The sequence below is a fragment of the Leguminivora glycinivorella genome, chromosome 26, assembly GCF_023078275.1.
Source record: "Leguminivora glycinivorella isolate SPB_JAAS2020 chromosome 26, LegGlyc_1.1, whole genome shotgun sequence".
Taxonomy (NCBI): Eukaryota; Metazoa; Arthropoda; class Insecta; order Lepidoptera; family Tortricidae; genus Leguminivora; species Leguminivora glycinivorella.
The window spans coordinates 8,992,982-9,010,784 of NC_062996.1; the positions used below are offsets into that span (position 1 = coordinate 8,992,982).

The window sequence follows — 17,803 nt, forward strand, 5'->3', positions numbered from 1 at the left end:
AAGCATAAGAAAAGGTAATAGGACCAGTTTAGGCTGTTTAACCAGAGTCTGATAAATGACGGTAACCCTTCGGTGCCTGAGTTATGTCAGGATTAAGTCACAGATTACTTGGTGAAAAGAGATATGGCATTATGGTAGATTAAAAAAGTGAATGTATCTTTCGAGCATGTCATGATTTTTTTTTAAATTATAAATGTGCTTAATCTTAGCCACAGACTAGCCAAAGGAAAAGACGTGGATACGATGGAGTGAGATCGCCCAGAGGATGTGTTCACCCTTGATTTGAAGGTTGCCGGGTTATATGAGCTCGGCATTGGCATTGCCATGCAGCGAGAGATGTGACCAGTCTTATGGGCACATTAAGAAATGGCAGTGACTTAGGAGACCTCTGTAGATACAGTGTAGTCCTTTTAGGTTATGTTATGTTAGGTTTTTTTTCGTAAAATAAATTATATTTTACAATCACACTTTATTTTTTATTAGTTTTCAATAGGCAAATCGTATTAAAGTCTATAATATCTGAGACGAAGACACAAACACTGCCTTATTTTTTTTTATTAAAATCTGCAATCGGCTATTCGAGCCATAATTACATGGTATATTATATATTTTTTTTATTATACAAATTTTTTTTGTAAACACAGTCATTATAGGTACCACAATTATACTCATCGCACGAACTTTGAGTAACCATTGACCTCACTACAAAAGACTTCGGTAGCAATCTTTTGAACAATGACACATCTGCTTTATTATGTAATCTATGTTGAAGGTACTTTATAGGCAAATCGTAAGTTGAATGTTCTATTTAGCTCGGAAAAAAAAGGAGGCTATTTTTGGAAACGGGCACGCCAGCTGTGAAAATGTTTTTCTTCAAAATGCCAATCATCATTCTCCTTGCGCTATCCCGGCATTTGCCACGGCTCATGGGAGCCTGGGGTCCGCTCTGACAACTAAATTCCAACATTTGGCGTAGGCACTGGTTACGAAAGCGACTGCCATCTGACCTTCCAACCCGAAGGGTAAGCTAGACCTTATTGGAATTAGTCCGGTTTCCTCACTATGTTTTCCTTCACCAAAAAGCGACTGGCAAATATCAAACGACATTTCGCACATAAATTCCGAAAAACTCATTGGTGCGAGCCGGGGTTCGAACCCGCGACCTTCGGAATGAAATTCGCAGGTACTTACCGCTTCAAAATGCCAATAAGTTACATAAATTCTAGGGGATACTGTGGGATATGGCCTCAGTGCGTTTTCACATTATCCGATCCTATATCGGATGTCTGAAGGATTTCAATGGAAAAAATCCTAAATGGCGCCTGTAATGTATGGAATATCGGTCCGATATAGGATCGGATAATGTGAAAACGCACTAAGGCTGGTAACCTGTCACTGCACACTCTAAAAAATGAAGACCAACTAAGAGCAGCTTTCTCTTAGTTGACGTTAAGTTGATCACTACAATTACGATCTTATATAATTCAAATAAAGCTGATTACTAAAAACAATAAGGGAATGTATGACTGAACTAATAACTTAGGTGTTTTGTTATTCCTAACCATTGTAAACCTTAAATCAATTATTAACTTGTTAGGCATAACTATGTAACATAGGTTGATTCAATCCTTAGTTGAACTTACTAAGGTAATTTAGTTAACATAATTATTTTTCTTGGAATTATTGAACAAGATCTTAATCGATTCAGTTACGTTGCAAAAGTAAGAGCAATCAAAATTACCTTATTTGATGTGTCTAAGATCTTATCAGGCTCGTATGGAATCAAGATGCTTGACTACGACTATCAAAATATTGATAGGAGCAACCAAAAATTTTTTAGAGTGCAATGTTACAATTTCGTTTTCTTCCAAGCCCTTAATGGTAAGAAGAACAGTTTCATGGTTAATGTACCTGAGTGCACGCGCATATTGAACGTGCAGCGGGGTGGGGCGTGGCGTGCATATCAAACAGTTGAAGCTGATACAAGTGTCCTGAGTCACAGTATAATAAAGAGAGAGAGGAGGTAGGGCATAGCGAATGAGAGGAGGTAGGGCATAGCGAATGATATTCCGCTTTGTGTGGTAGGGCACAGCACAGCGGATATCGTCTCGCTCGAATCTAGAGCAGAGCCCAACTGGGGTAGTACCTCCGCCTTACAGAAGACCGCAGCCAAATAGCACTAGACCCTACTCATAGTGTTGTGTTCCTGCCGGTGAGTAAGGCTGCCAGAGCTCAACGAGGGTGCGGTGTGCTGATGACGGGAGGACTTACGGAACTAACTTGTTCCGTCTATTGTCCTTTGAGTCGTCGGCAACCCGAACCCTCCTTAGAGCTTGTACATTCCTTTTTTCTGTGTACTTAACACAGCAAAAGGGAGTGTACAAGTTTCTAATAGGGTGGCAACGCGCTTGTGACACTGTTTGAGTTGCAGGCGTCCATAGGTTACGGTGACCGCTTTACATCAGGCGGGCCGTATGCTTGTTTGCCACCGACGTAAAAAAAAAAAAACTATCGTACAGTATGGGTACTCCCGCTCCCCGCTGAAAGTGCCGCCCACCCCCTCTTACCTCACAGTTACCGCCTGTCAAACGCGAACAGTCGACCTGTCATATCTCACTCATACGGGATACCCCCATTTGCCAGAATTTCATTTGCCATAATTTTATTTGCCATCCTATTCAACAATCATAATATTGTTTCTCATAACATCTTATGCCATAATCATTGTTTACTATATTAATCTAGTGCCAGAAACTTTGTTTCCCATAAAGTCAGTTTCCATAATGTCATTTGTCAGAATCATCGAAATCCGTAATTACCACATTCCATACCATCATTTGTCATACAAATTAGCGTCCAGAAAAGTCAATTTCCATAATGTGCTTTGGCAGAATCGAAAACTACTATAATAGGTACTAGAAGGACTAGAGAATGAAACTGCTATCAGAAAGTAGGTTAGGTTAGATTAGAACTGTGACCCCCTGGAAAATGAAACTGCTATCAGAAAGTAGGTTAGGTTAGAATTGTGAACCTCTGGAAAAGGAAACTGCTTAAAAAGTAGGTTAGGTTAGAACTGTGACCCCCCGGAAAATGAAAATACTATCAGACAATAGGTTAGGTTAGGTTAGAACTGCGACCCCCTGGAAAATGAAACTGCTATCAGAAAGTAGGTTAGGTTAGGTTAGAACTGTGACCCCCTGGAGAATGAAACTGCTGGAAAAGTAGGTTAGGTTAGAACTGTGACCCCTGGAAAATGAAACTGCTATCAGAAAGTAGGTTAGGCTAGGTAATAATATGGGCAACAATTAATATGGCAATAATTGCTTATGGCGTTTGAATATTCTATGAAACCATATTATTGCACTTAATAATATGGCTAACAAATAGTATGGCATTGTATGATTATGGAAGGTAATATTCGGATAAACAACGAGTATGTCATATGATTTTTATGGTAAACAAATCATTCGGGCAAATGAAATTTAGGCAAGTTAGATTCGGGCAAATGAATATTATGTTAAATGACTGTCGGGCAAACAATAGACAACCCACTCATACAAGCATAGTACGCGTTCACGAGCTTAGAATGTTTGCTAGGAACGCGCCTCTTTCATATATTTGCTCGCCAGTGTCCGAGGTGTGACCATAGACACTAATTCTTTTTTTAGCACGCCACGTGTAGAGTTAAAATTAATTAAGTACCGGATTTTACTTAACCCAAGAGGAAACATTATAAAATTAAATGGTTGTCTATTGTTTGCCCGACAGTCATTTAACATAATATTCATTTGCCCGAATCTAACTTGCCTGAATTTCATTTGCCCGAATGATTTGTTTACCATAAAAATCATATGACATACTCGTTGTTTATCCGAATATTACCTTCCATAATCATACAATGCCATACTATTTGTTAGCCATATTATTAAGTGCAATAATATGGTTTCATAGAATATTCAAACGCCATAAGCAATTATTGCCATATTAATTGTTGCCCATATTATTACCTAACCTAACCTACTTTCTGATAGCAGTTTCATTTTCCAGGGGTCACAGTTCTAACCTAACCTAACCTACTTTTCCAGCAGTTTCATTCTCCAGGGGGTCACAGTTCTAACCTAACCTAACCTACTTTCTGATAGCAGTTTCATTTTCCAGGGGGACACAGTTCTAACCTAACCTAACCTACTTTCTGATAGCAATTTCATTCTCTAGTCCTTCTAGTACCTATTATAGTAGTTTTCGATTCTGCCAAAGCACATTATGGAAATTGACTTTTCTGGACGCTAATTTGTATGACAAATGATGGTATGGAATGTGGTAATTACGGATTTCGATTATTCTGACAAATGACATTATGGAAACTGACTTTATGGGAAACAAAGTTTCTGGCACTAGATTAATATAGTAAACAATGATTATGGCATAAGTTGTTATGAGAAACAATATTATGATTGTTGAATAGGATGGCAAATAAAATTATGGCAAATGAAATTCTGGCAAATGGGGGTATCCCAAATTAAATATCTCACAAGACGGAAGGAAAAAATTTCCTGTAATTTACATTATTCCTCATTATTTTGAGACATGGGTGTATTCAGTAAATATTAAAATACAACGTCCTTAAGTCAAAGTAAGTAAAATTTGAAGTCATTATCTCAATATTTCATGAATATTTTATGAAATCAAAAATATTAATATAAAATCATTTTCTTAAAACGTAGTCGTCACGTTTACTTTTCTTTTTAATTATATCATATAACTAGCCCTTGCCCGCGGCTTCCCTCGCGTTAGAAAGAGACAAAAAGTAGCCTATGTCACTCTCCATCCCTTCCACTATCTCCACGTAAAAAATCACGACAATTCGTCGCTCCGTTTTGCCGTGAAAGACGGACAAACAAACAGACACACACACTTTCCCATTTATAATATTAAGTATGGAACGATATGGATAAATGAATATTATGTGAATTTCATCCCACGGTAAGCTCAAGAAGGCTTGTATTGTGGGTACTCAGACAACGATATAGATAATATACAAATACTTACATAGAAAACGTCCATGACGCAGGAACAAGTATTCATAGAGTTATATTGAATAGATTGGTATAGAGTTATCAATCAAGATTTCCGAATGCAGCGCCATCTATTATTAAGTTACGACAACTTTTCATGTGACTTTCCATGCCGAAAGGTGCCTTACAGAACATAAAGCATGTGGACCCTTTAATCTAAATAGGTCATTCATCAACGTTTTTCAATCCCTCTTTCATCATCAATGTTTTTCACGCCCTCTATCGTTAATTTTCCTAAACATATCCTAAGTACATCGGATTTACTATTTCCTTTGACTGAAAACACCGTGCAAGTATCTGTGTTCTTCACACAAATATTTACCCTTACCGGGATCGAACCGAGGACTGGGACTTCGCAGGCAGAGTCACTACGCGCTAGGCCAGCCAGACTGGTCATCAGAATAAATCTTCATTTTTAATCGGTTTATTACCTTTAAGGCCATCTTAAAGGCCGGCAACGCACCTCCAACACCTCTGGTGTTTCGGGTGTCCATGGGCGGCGGTGATCGCTTACCATCAGGCGACCTGTCTGCTCGTTTGCCTCCTATCCCATAAAAAAAAAAACTTAGTCTTCTAGAGAATTTCCTCGCAATAAATACGTCAAAATCTAACTGTAGCCAATTCGCCATGATCGAATCCAATTGATTTAATTTCAGGGCCTTTTTGCCAAAAAGAAATCACGGTATCGGAGTAATCTTATTCGTTTTACCGAGAACACTCGACGAAGGAAATTAGCAATTTGGACGTCCATTTGTAAGGATTTTCCGATAAATTGTGCTGTTATCGCTATATAAAAGATCACGGTGAGAGATTTTAAGAAAAATAGTATGGTTTAAGACTGCTTCGATTTAGTTTATAAAAAGCTTCCTAGATGGCGCTGTACGGTGGAGACGAAATCCTGCATCGCGCTTTTAAGTTTTTTCGGGGAAACACGACCCCAGGTTCATATATTTTTGCTTTGTGTACAAATTGCTCGCTAGATGACGCTGTATAAGAGAGACAAAATCCTACATCGCGCTATTAAGATTTTCCTGGGAAACACGACCCCAGGTTTATATATTTTTACTTTTTGTACAGATTGCTCGCTAGATAACGCTGTATAAGAGAGACAAAATCCTACATCGCGCTATTAAGAATTTTCTAGAAATGAAGACCTTTTTCTACAATAGACGAACTACGATATAAGTTCATTAAATAATAAATTCATAATTAAAACATTAGCGTAGAGTTTTTGCCAAAAATAAATCACAGTAACGGAGTAATCTTATTCGTTTTACCGAGAACATTCGACGAAGGAAGTTATTAGCAATTTGGACGTCCATTTGTAAGGATTTTCCGATAAATTGTGCTGTTATCGCCATATAAAAGATCACGGTGAGAGATTTTAAGAAAAATAGTATGGTTTAAGACTGCTTCAATTTAGTTTATAAAAAGCTCCATAGATGGCGCTGTACGGTGGAGACGAAATCCTGCATCGCGCTTTTAAGATTTTTCTGGGAAACACGACCCCAGGTTCATATATTTTTGCTTTTTGTACAGATTGCTCGCTAGATGACGCTGTATAAGAGAGACAAAATCCTACATCGCGCTATTAAGAATTTTCTACAAATGAAGACATTTTTCTACAATAGACGTTACGATATAAGTTCAATAAATAATAAATTCTAAAATAAAACACTAACGTTTTACCCAGAAGACTCGACGAAGGAAGTTACCTATTAGCAATTTGGACGTCCATTTGTAAGGATTTTCCGATAAAATGTGCTGTTATTTCCATATTGGCAGGGTGCAAAGCGGGTGGAGGGGGTAGCTAAAACGATCACAGCGCTCACTACGGCCAAAATTGACATCTTAGTCGCTGACTTGCGCTGTCAAATCCATATTGCAGTAAACATTTTCATGTCGTTTTTGAGATAAATTTAATACGGGCCCAGTAAAATTTGTTATGGCGAATTGTAATAACTCCAAGAAAATTAGCGACTAAATTCTAGCTATTTCCAAGACCGTGGTGGAAACGAAACCACCGTTTAAGTGAATAGTTGCCGTAAGAAGAAAAGTGTCGTCCAATCTCTGAAGTTTTACTTAAAGTGCGTAATCATTTGATACAAGTATTGAATTGAATTTACGGTGAATTTATAGTGCAAATTTTATTAGAGGTAGAAAAGCCGACGTGGAAGCCAATCCCAGTTATGTTCGGAAATAATTTTATTTGTTTCCTCATCTGTGCTCCTGTTTACAAATCGAAACGGATTGACGAAAATGCGTAAATATCGAGGTTTCAATGGGAAGAAGGAGCACGAGAACAATAGAAGCAGAAGCAGTCCATCCACTGAAGGCTTATCACATTTTAAATAAAATTCCTGAGAACTTATTTCATCGCATTCATGATTGTATTTGATGTGATATCTGGTAAACCTCCAATATTTTCAAGTAAATGAAACAAGTTTATGTAATGTATATTATAATTAAACGTTATTATAGCTAGTTTGTTTTTATTTTACAATAAACCCTGTACCCTGCAATGATACTTATAATACCTATAGTTAGCCTATGAAAATGACAGGATAGCAGTGAACTGATCAACTATTTCAAAAGCCAATGATTTATTTATACTTTATTGCACATAGGTACAAATGGTGTAAAAAAGTCTTCAATCTCTAGAAAATGCCCAGCTAGCACCAATTTCTTGTCTTTATTCATCGTCTTAGGTTGGAAAATGATTTCGTGAGCGATGGCACGAAACCCCGTTTTAGTCACCAGTTTGTTAATTTCTCACTGAAAACAACAATTTTAATGTTATTGGCGATAATGTTGTAAACACCGTCGTCCAAAATTGTCTAATATAGTAAAATAACACAAGATTTCATTAATTTTTTCACAATTTTTACTTACTTCTCGCTTAACAGCGGCGACAATATTGTCCATAATGGTCACCTGTCACGTGGCGTGTCGTCGCGCACGGTCCCAATATAAGAGATCACGGTGACAGATCTTGAGAAAAATAGTATATTTAGTGTCTAAAAGGGCTCCTAGGTGGCGCTGTATACCACCACCAAGCCATTTTCGTAACTTCTCTTCGGTGCAATCCTTCGACTAACTGCTACGCAGATTTTATTTAGCCATTTTCATTGATCCCGGGTGTACATGCATAAAACCCTTTGCTAATTTATGTACCCATACTACACCTACGCTATGTATGAGTTTAAGGTTAACGCCCACATACCAGGCTAATGTCTACTGCAAACGTGATTCAAAAAAACACGTGATCAAAAGAGTTTTTCTCCACACCAATTGGTAAAGGCTCTCTAAGAACAAATTAAATTATTTTCAAAGAAAATATTTTAATTAGTATTTTAAGTAGTCACACTACTATTATACTTTATAAGTATAAACATGAAATAAATGTCATATACAAAGGAAAAGTGGCGGTGGCCGAGTGGTTTAGGTATCCATCCGGTAAATGAAATATCAAATATCAAATCAAATATCTTTATTTTGCATAAAATATGGTACACAAGGTGGACTTAATATAATTTAGGACATGCATATTTCACCAGCAGCTGGCATGCAAAAACACAAACATAATATATACAACTCTAGTTTTCTAAGCGAGGCTAAAATTTGTAGGTACATGTCAATTCTTATAATTCCCAAGCTAATAAATATTCAATATGTCATACTGTTCCAAATCTTTCACTTTCATATATCCCTTCAGGTGGCGGAGCTACAAGTTGCATAGGGGATAAGTGGCACGGTCGTTTTATAAAACATTCCGTTAAGTGGCAGGCGCCGGGAGCCGGACTCTGGGAAAAACAAGCTGATAAGTGGCAGGGACCGGCTCCCGGACCCCGTGCGACGATATACCTAAATATATAAATAAAACCGTCTAAAACTGTATCTGGCTTCCTCACACTTGCACGAACCATTCGTCACTAAACAAGGACGGCATTCAGTAAAGGTTCAACACCCTCAACTTCAAAACAGCTTGAAATATGACCCAATTTGATTGGACCAACCGCCTGCCATATTTGAGACACGTGTTTAAAAACCGTCTTTTTTGCAAAAATTGTACTGTAATATCATGAAATAAAACTATGGAAACGGATTAAATCGCGTATAATGAATTTAAAATACATCCCGACGTTTCGAACTCTTTACAGCGTTCGTGGTCAACGGGTGACGGGTGAGCGCCGGCCTGCAATTCTCCCTTTTGTTTCAAGATGTGGCTGATCCTATCTGTGACCCCTCTCACAGATAGGATCAGCCACATCTTGAAACGGGCTTCTATTAAAACTTATTTCAAGCCTATGAAGAAGATGTCCCAATTCCTGAGGCCTGTGAAATGTCAAACTCCTCTACAAAGCGCGGGAGTGTACAGGCTAGACTGTGAGTGCGGCCTGTCATATGTGGGACAGACGAAACGAAGCATTTCCACACGGGTGAAGGAACACATAGCGGATGTCAAGCACCGTCGGCAAAGGTCTGCAGTCTCTGAACATGTCATGGATAAAGTCAATCATGCTATAAAGTTTGACAAGCCTCTGGTTCTCGCTAAGGAGAAGCGATATATATACCCAGAATGTTGCGAGAGGCCATTGAGATCAAGAAATATCCAAACTTTAATAGAGAGGATGGCTTTACTTTACCACCGGCTTGGGATCCAGTAGTACATCTGATAATGGAACAAGCACGACGAAGGCTGTGAGGCATTTGTGTTGTATGGTGTTGGACATTTGCAATTTGTTTCTTTGTCAATTTTGTGTAGATTAATTGGTTAATTATTTTTTAACAGAGTAATGGTAAAATTTTTTTGAATATTGTATAACTAGCTTTATTAATAGTGTGTGAACCTGCCTTAGAAATCTAGATTATTTGTGGTCATGGTTTGTTAATATTTCTTGTAAGTGGGTAGCTTTTGCACATTTTAATTTTTCCTCAGTCACCCGTTGACCACCAACGCTGTAAAGAGTTCGAAACGTCGGGATGTATTTTAAATTCATTATACGCGATTTAATCCGTTTCCATAGTTTTATTTCATGAGTAACTATCGCGGTAACCGAAGACAATATTATGTACTGTAATATGTTAAAAAAAGGGATATAAGTGTAAATAAATGTATATTTAAGTCCCTGAATTACTTTTTTATACAATTTACTGTTTGTTTTCCTAAATAAAGTTACTTTAATACATGGAAGTGGAAAACGTAGCCACCTGATATTTGATCGAGTCTAGCAAAATTCACATAAATGGAATGTATTTTTTTGCTATGGAATGATTTTAGCCGTTTCATAATGAATCCAGTGATATATGGTTTATGCACAACATCCCTACACTTTTAGAGAAATTATAATTTTTGTAACACAAGTGACATTCGCGATGACCACCCGTGAGGGCCCCGCCACTCAAGGGTAAACTTTTTCTGTCATTTTATCGGTATCCTTGCCACTCAACAGCTTTTTAAATTTCAAGTCCGGCTCCCGGTTACCTGCCACTTTACGTGCGGTCGGCTCCCGGATTTCGCCACCTGAAGGGATATGCGCCAACCTTTACACACAACATACATATTTCAAAACTCCGCCCGTCAGCACTCGTCTATAATTCAAACCGGAGGGTTCAGGACTAAAGCGGGACTCTTTCTGATTGTTATGGTAGGTTAAAAATTTGATCTGGATTTCGATGTAGGGAACAAATCAAATTATTTTTTTTATTAAATATTTTATGATTTATTTTTTAAGTAGTAACACTACCATATATAAATTATAAATTGAAATAGATACCATACACTAAAGAAAAAGCGATCCAGCCCACTGGTGGCGAAGCCGGGAATCGAACCCGGGTCTCCAGCTATCGCGGCTGACGTGTTCGACCGCTACACCACCCCGACCGCCTGCAGTGGCAGTGGGCTTGATCGCTTTTTCTTTAGTGTATGGTATCTATTTCAATTTATAATTTGGTCTGGATTTGTTAGAGACTTTTTTTTTTAACTATAAATGGGCTTATTCTTGAACACAGACTAAGCCAAACGCAAAGACGTGGCCCACGATGGAGTGAGCTCGCCCAGAAGATGCCTGTTCACTCTTGATTTGATGAGCTCGGAAATATAGCCGCCGGCAAGGAATTCCATTTCTTGGCAGTGCGCATAAGAAAAGAGGAAGCAAAGCGCTTTGTGCGAATTCGCGGTGTTTTTAATACTACGCCAGTGGCAAAGAAGCATACGGTCCGCCTGATGGAAAGCGGTCACCGTCAACTAAATATAAAGATGAATTGAATTGAATTATAAGTCCACATTCAGGGTCCCCAGCCACGAGATTGCGCCAGGTGTTAATTTAAACAGGTCTTCCGGAGGGCCTGGGAAAGCATGCAGAGGGCAGCTGTATAAGGTGCTCAATGGTTTGAGCCTCGTCACCACAGCATGCAGAGGGCAGCGCTGTATAGTGTATAATGTGCTCAATGGTTTGAGCCTCGTCACCACATTCGCAGAGCGCAGAGTCCCGCCAACTCAAGGAGTTTCACGTGCGTATTGCCAGCCCATTAGAAACTTGTACACAGCTTGAAGAGTGTACAAGTTCTAAGGAGGGTTTTGCCGACGACTCAAAGGACAATAGACGGAACAAATTAGTTTTTAAAATAAAAAAAATAAAATAAAAAGTCATTTATCGTCGCAAATAATTTTAAGGTACAATTACTTAAGTATTTATTTCTATCATGCAACTAAGAGTAAGCTACGCTATGATACAGTACAATCATGTCCATATTCTATATTAGCTATGATCACAACTTTGAGGACTAAAATAACTAAGTAACTACCAACAGTTAAATACTAGGTGCGACAATAGCCTCGAGACTCAGCTTGTGCCGCGAGTCTAGTGACTGCACAGCGCTGTTTTTCAGCCCGTACCTATTTCTTTGAGTGTATGAAAAAAGAATTGCTAGCTATTAGGGGTAATGACTTCTAACCCGCGTTAACATTTGAATAGCTGCTCACAGGAGTTAAAATAACAATAGTTCCGTAAGTCCTTCCGTCACCAGCATACCGCACCCTCGTTGAGCTCTGGCAGCCTTACTCACCGGCAGGAACACAACACTATCAGTAGGGTCAAGTGCTATTTGGCTGTGGTCTTCTGTATAGAAATGGTAAATCGGAATTGGTCTCTTCAGCTTAAAACAGATTGGTTTATTTTTGAGGGCTCAGCCATAATCATTTGTTTGTTTTAAGCCGGGTTTATTTCGAATTAACTTACTGTTGCGATATTTCATTTTTAAGAGTTTGACCTTGGGCCGAAGGTCATTTCAAGTGTTAGCGAATTTTTTTTTCTGTTTAAGCAAAATCAAGGGTGAACAGGCATCTTCTGGGCGAGCTCACTCCATCGTGGGCCACGTCTTTGCCTTTGGCTAGTCCGTGGCCAAGAGTAGGTAAGCTCATTTATATAAAAAAAATACTTCAGAAGGTATATCGTCGGTATAAGTACATACATATGTACATATTATCCATACTAATATTATTAAGTGGGAAAGTGTGTGTGTCTGTTTGTTTGTCCGTCTTTCACGGCAAAACGGAGCGACAAATTGTCGTGATTTTTTAAGTGGAGATAGTTGAAGGGATGGAGAGTGACATAGGCTACTTTTTGTCTCTTTCTAACGCGAGCGATGCCGCGGGAAAAAGCTAGTACCTAACAGTGGCGGAGCGTCGATACAACTCGATTCCCAACGGGTTCCCTAAACTTCTCTAGTATCTGCAGAAGTCCATACAAAACAGATTCCAAAAACCCCTCCGGCTTTACCAACGAAAATTTTCACGCCCCGCCACTGGTACCTAATAATTAAATCACGCCTGTGTCCCTAAAGGGGTAGCGCTCATGAAACTACTCGTTTCAGTGCCACTCTTGGCAATTAAGGGGTTGAAAGAAAACGAAATTGTGACATTGCAGTGACAGGTTGCAGTGGCAAGGTACCCAGAAGGCTGGCAGCATTTCCACGATGTATACTTATTCGTTGTGCGAAATCTTAATTTACAAATCGCGACCTCATTCCATCAGGCATTTTCTACCAGACCTTTGAGCATCATCCTCCTTGCGTTATCCCGGCATTCACCGCGGCTCATAAGAGCCCGGGGTCCGCTTTGACAACTAATCCCAAAATTTGGCGTAGACTCTTGAGCAAAGATTGTATAGTACATTACAGTACCCAAGAAAATCAATTTCCTTTCTAAACTTTACACAAAACATTCTTCAAAGAATTCATATTAAAATACAACAAACAACTAAAGAACTTCAAAGGCGATTTTCCGCAGGTATTTCTTAAGAAATTTAAACAGGAATTTTTATGTATCCTTGTAGATTGAAGCAGTGAATTATTTACAATGAAAAATATTTGGATACACAATTTTTTGACAGTATTTTACGCCTTTTTGATGACTTCTGACGAGGGCCCATTTCTCGAAGCTACAAGTTACAATTTACAAGTGGTAGTCACTGTCTAATATGACAAGTTGGAAAAAGAGTTCCGCTTGCAACTTGTAAAATTTTAACTTCTGATTAGCAGAAACGTCTGCAATCGATGCCACTAGGCTTAGAATAAATTTAAAAGTGGAAAATGTCTGCCTTGGGTGAGACTTGAACTCACGGCCTCTGGATCGATACTCCAGCGCTCTGCCAACTGAGCCACCAAGACTTCAACCAAGCCAGCGAAATTTCCACTACTAAGGTCAATGGGACCCGTAGCGACATCTACCGTAAGAGTGTTAAGAAGAAGAGTTTAAGAAGTTTAACACAAGGCAGACATTTTCCACTTTTAAATTTATTCTAAGCCTTGCAACTTGTAACTTTCAAATTTGAGAAATGGGCCCCTGTCTGTTCTGGACCGTGCCTGTTAAGCCGCGGTCCTGGGATCGAATCCTGGTAGTCTTTTTGTGTGATGAGCACAGATATTTGTTCCTGAGTCAAGGATGTTTTCTATGTACAATATATAAGTATTTGTGTATTATGTATATCGTTGTCTGGGTACCCACAACACAAAGCCTGTTTGAGCTTACCGTGGGACTCGGTCAATTTGTGTAAATGTCGTAAGAATGTCGTAAAAATGTCGTAAGAATGTCGTAAGAATGTCGTAAGTCTGTCGTAAGTCTGTGTAAGAAGCTCGAGGCGTAAGACTCGTAAGAGTATTGCAAACTCGAGTCTTTACTTACTTTCGTTATTTCCGCCCACGTTGCACAATCCATACTAATATTATTAAATGGGATAGTGTGTGTCTGTTTGTTTGTCCGTCTTTCACGGCAGAACGGAGCGACAAATCGATGGGATTTTTTAAGTAGAGATAGTTGAAGGGATGGAGTGACAAAGGCTACTTTTTGTCCCTTTCCAACGCGATTGAATCCGCGGCCAAAAGCTAGTATAGAATATTATTACTATTTATAAAAGGTACTATGGAATTACGGACTCAAACAGGTAGAACTGGGGTAAAATAAATCAAAATAAATCAGAAACAAAACAAAATGTCCAACTCTCATCATTCAAAATTGAATCGTTTCGAAAAGTTTTCCAACAAAATAAACCCAAAACTGCGATAAAAACGCAATAATATCAACTCTTTCACTCCACTGTTCCAATTTAACTTTTGCGGTCGCTAGTGATGTTCCTTTAGTTACCGATTCCGGAATTTTCCCGGAATATTGCCCGTATCAGTTAAGAAAAGAATAGAATAGAAAATTTGCTTGGAGTGGCGTTGGAACTTGAGCATGAGCAGATACTTGTGTTCTGCCTACCCATTTTGGGAATATAGGGGTAAGAAATTTAAACTTTTTTGACTTTTCGATTCCTCGAAATTATTTCACGGAATTCAATAAAGCAAAAAACACGACGGTACATTGTTAAAGATACTTATAGTTTTTATATAAACGCAGGTTAGCCAAATCTTCGCACTAAAAGCTTGGCCACACATGCGCGTTTTGATAGCGTAGGCGGAGCGATAGCGGAGCGTCAGCGGTGCGCAACGATAGCGATGCGCCGGACGAATGCTGGCGTTGCGCCCAGCGGACGCCGGCGGGCACTAACGAGCGCGGATTGCGAGCGGAATGCGCGCGGATTGCGAGCGGAACGCCAGCCTTCCGCCGGCGCACCGCTATCATTGCGCTCCGCTGACGCTCCGCTAACGCTACGCTATCAAAACGCTTTATGTGTGGCAGAGACTTAAGCTAGCTACTTGGCAATAAGGACGCGAAATACCAATTTTCTATGATAATTTAATCTAAGTGTTATAACTCGTCGATCATTTTGCCATCAAGGTTTAGAAAGGCTCACGTTTTAAAGAGAATATTGACCGGTGATCCATACATTTTTCAGTCCATTCAGTCCTGGGTTCGAATCCCGGTAAGGCCATTTATTTGTGTGATGAGCACAAATATTTGTTTCTGAGTCATGGATGTTTTCTATGTATAAGTATGTATTTATCTATTTAAGTATGTATATCGTCGCTTAGCACCCATAGTACAAGTGCTTTGTTTGTGCACTGAGAGAATATTGCATTGTGAATTTAACAAGTTCGACTTGTTGCGGTTTATCCGTTTGAATCAGCCAAACGTATGTTTAAAACAATATGTGTCAGGTTGTTTTTATAAAATCGACTTGTTGATTCAAATATATTGCCGATTCAAATGACAAGTAGCTTGTTGTTTGAACCAAAGAGCACGTAGGCGCTATTTTTAACCGACTTCAAAAAAGGAGGAGGTTCTCAATTCGACTGAATGTTTTTTTTTTTTTTTTTTTTTTTGTATGTATGTTACTCGATATCTCCGAGAATCGTGGACCGATTTTCAAAATTTTTTTTTGATCGAACCGGTATAACCCCGAGATGGTCCCATTGGCACCAAGTCAGGGTCTGATGATGGGATCCTGGAGAAATCGAGGGAACTCTTCAAATGTTATAGGCACATGTAATGTTTTTAGTCTATTTTTCAAAGGTACACCAGTATTTACGTCTGATGGTAATAATTTTATGTGGCTGAGCTGATGATGGAAGGTCAACTCCTCAATGGTTAGGAGTTAAAGGATAATTCTTTCACTACTGTACATGTATTCGGACTGATACATATAATATCACTAGGAACCACTAAAAATCAACAAATAAATAAACTTTTTAACAAAAAATAAAACCGCCTTCAAAAATAAGCGCGTTACAAAACACGGAGAAACTAAAAAGCCAAAAATAATAAACCTTTCAATTCAGATTTCTTATCGTATTGCAATAAGCTAAACATCCAAATTATAAACAAATCAATTATTTTTGGAGTCGGTACCAGCCTGTGTATGGTTGGGTGGGGCAAACAGGCAATAGCAAGGCGACGAATAGGTCTGGTACCGACTACAAAAATAATTGATTTGTTTATAATTTTAACCAAAAAACTTGTTGAACGAACATGAAAACTGGTTGTATTTTCTCTCAGGGCTAAGTTGATCTGTGTAAGGTGTCCCCAATATTTATTTATTTATTTTCCTCCTTAATTTAGTGTCAAGATTTGATTAGCCGTCTATTAATTATGCTTACTTTGATAAGTTTCCGATATTCGAATAACTCAACATTCCCCAATATTCCCGGGGCTGTCCACCACTAAATACTCGACGTCAGTTCCCTGACAACCTAATTTATCACTCGGACTGTATCGCTTCACTACGAAAAGTCTTGAAAATATCGACTTTCTTTGGACATAAGATCTTATGGAAGTCGGAAAGTCGCTTTAAAAGCTACGGTTAGATTTCTTAGCGATTTTGAAATCGATGGAGATTTTTAGGTATCAAAAGAAATTCTTACCAACCCCAGCTTGCCCCAGGATACAGGCTCAGCCTAGTTTGGGATCAATTCATCAATTATGTATAATGTGCATTTTTCAAATAGACAATTATTTTTTTGTAAAATATATATCGAATTGCGCTGCCCTAGATCGTTCCATTATTTCAAAATTACCTAAATTAATTATTATTACATAAGTTAATTTCGAAAGTCGTCTAAATTGGAAAGTCACATAAAAATAGTCATTATTTTCATCATATCAAGATTCCCCTTTCGAAATTACACGAGCATTTCTGTGATTCGAAATTATCCCAAAGCACCTTATTACAAGTACTCGTCTTTATTACAAGACTACGAGTTTGCGGCGCTTGCAGCTTGGAGACGATGGGCCCTTGGTCGGCAGACATGAAATCTTTCATGGGTGCCCTGTCGACCCGGCTGATAGACGCATCCGGCGACCCAAGGGCTGGCGCTTACCTCTCCCAGCGTATATCGCTAGCAATCCAGAGAGGTAATGCGGCCAGCGTCCTGGGGTCGATGCCGCACGAGGACTCGCTGGACGGGGTTTTCTTTCTATGACTTTTTTTTTAGTACCTCCTTATTTAACTGTTAGTATCATTTTTATTTATTATAAGTTTTTTTTTAAGTATTTAGTTCAATTAGTTTTGTATAGTTATTATTAAGTTTTATATTGTATATAATTAAGTTTTTTATTGTAAATATAGTTACTTATTAGTCATCCAATGTATACTCACTAGGATTTGAAGCATGATCGCATGATTGGGAGAAAAGATAATAGAATTTCAATTTCCTTAGTCTACCTATATGATTGGGGGAATTCCCTATTTTGACAGCAAGCATAACTTCATTCGTTTGTATTTAAGTGATTTTAATAATATATGCACCTTATTAAGTTTTTAAGGTCCTGCTGACGATCAGTGCTGCGG

The 17,803-nt window shown here is 38.6% G+C and overlaps 2 non-coding genes across 2 annotated transcripts; both read right to left on the reverse strand.

Moving 5' to 3' along the window:
* Nucleotides 1–10,886: 10,886 nt before the first annotated feature.
* On the reverse strand, nt 10,887–10,960 carry Trnas-cga. Its single transcript has one exon. It is a non-coding gene; the product is annotated as a tRNA-Ser (tRNA).
* Nucleotides 10,961–13,672: 2,712 nt separating this feature from the next.
* Nucleotides 13,673–13,745, reverse strand: Trnad-auc. Its single transcript has one exon. It is a non-coding gene; the product is annotated as a tRNA-Asp (tRNA).
* Between the last annotated feature and the right edge of the window lie 4,058 nt (nt 13,746–17,803).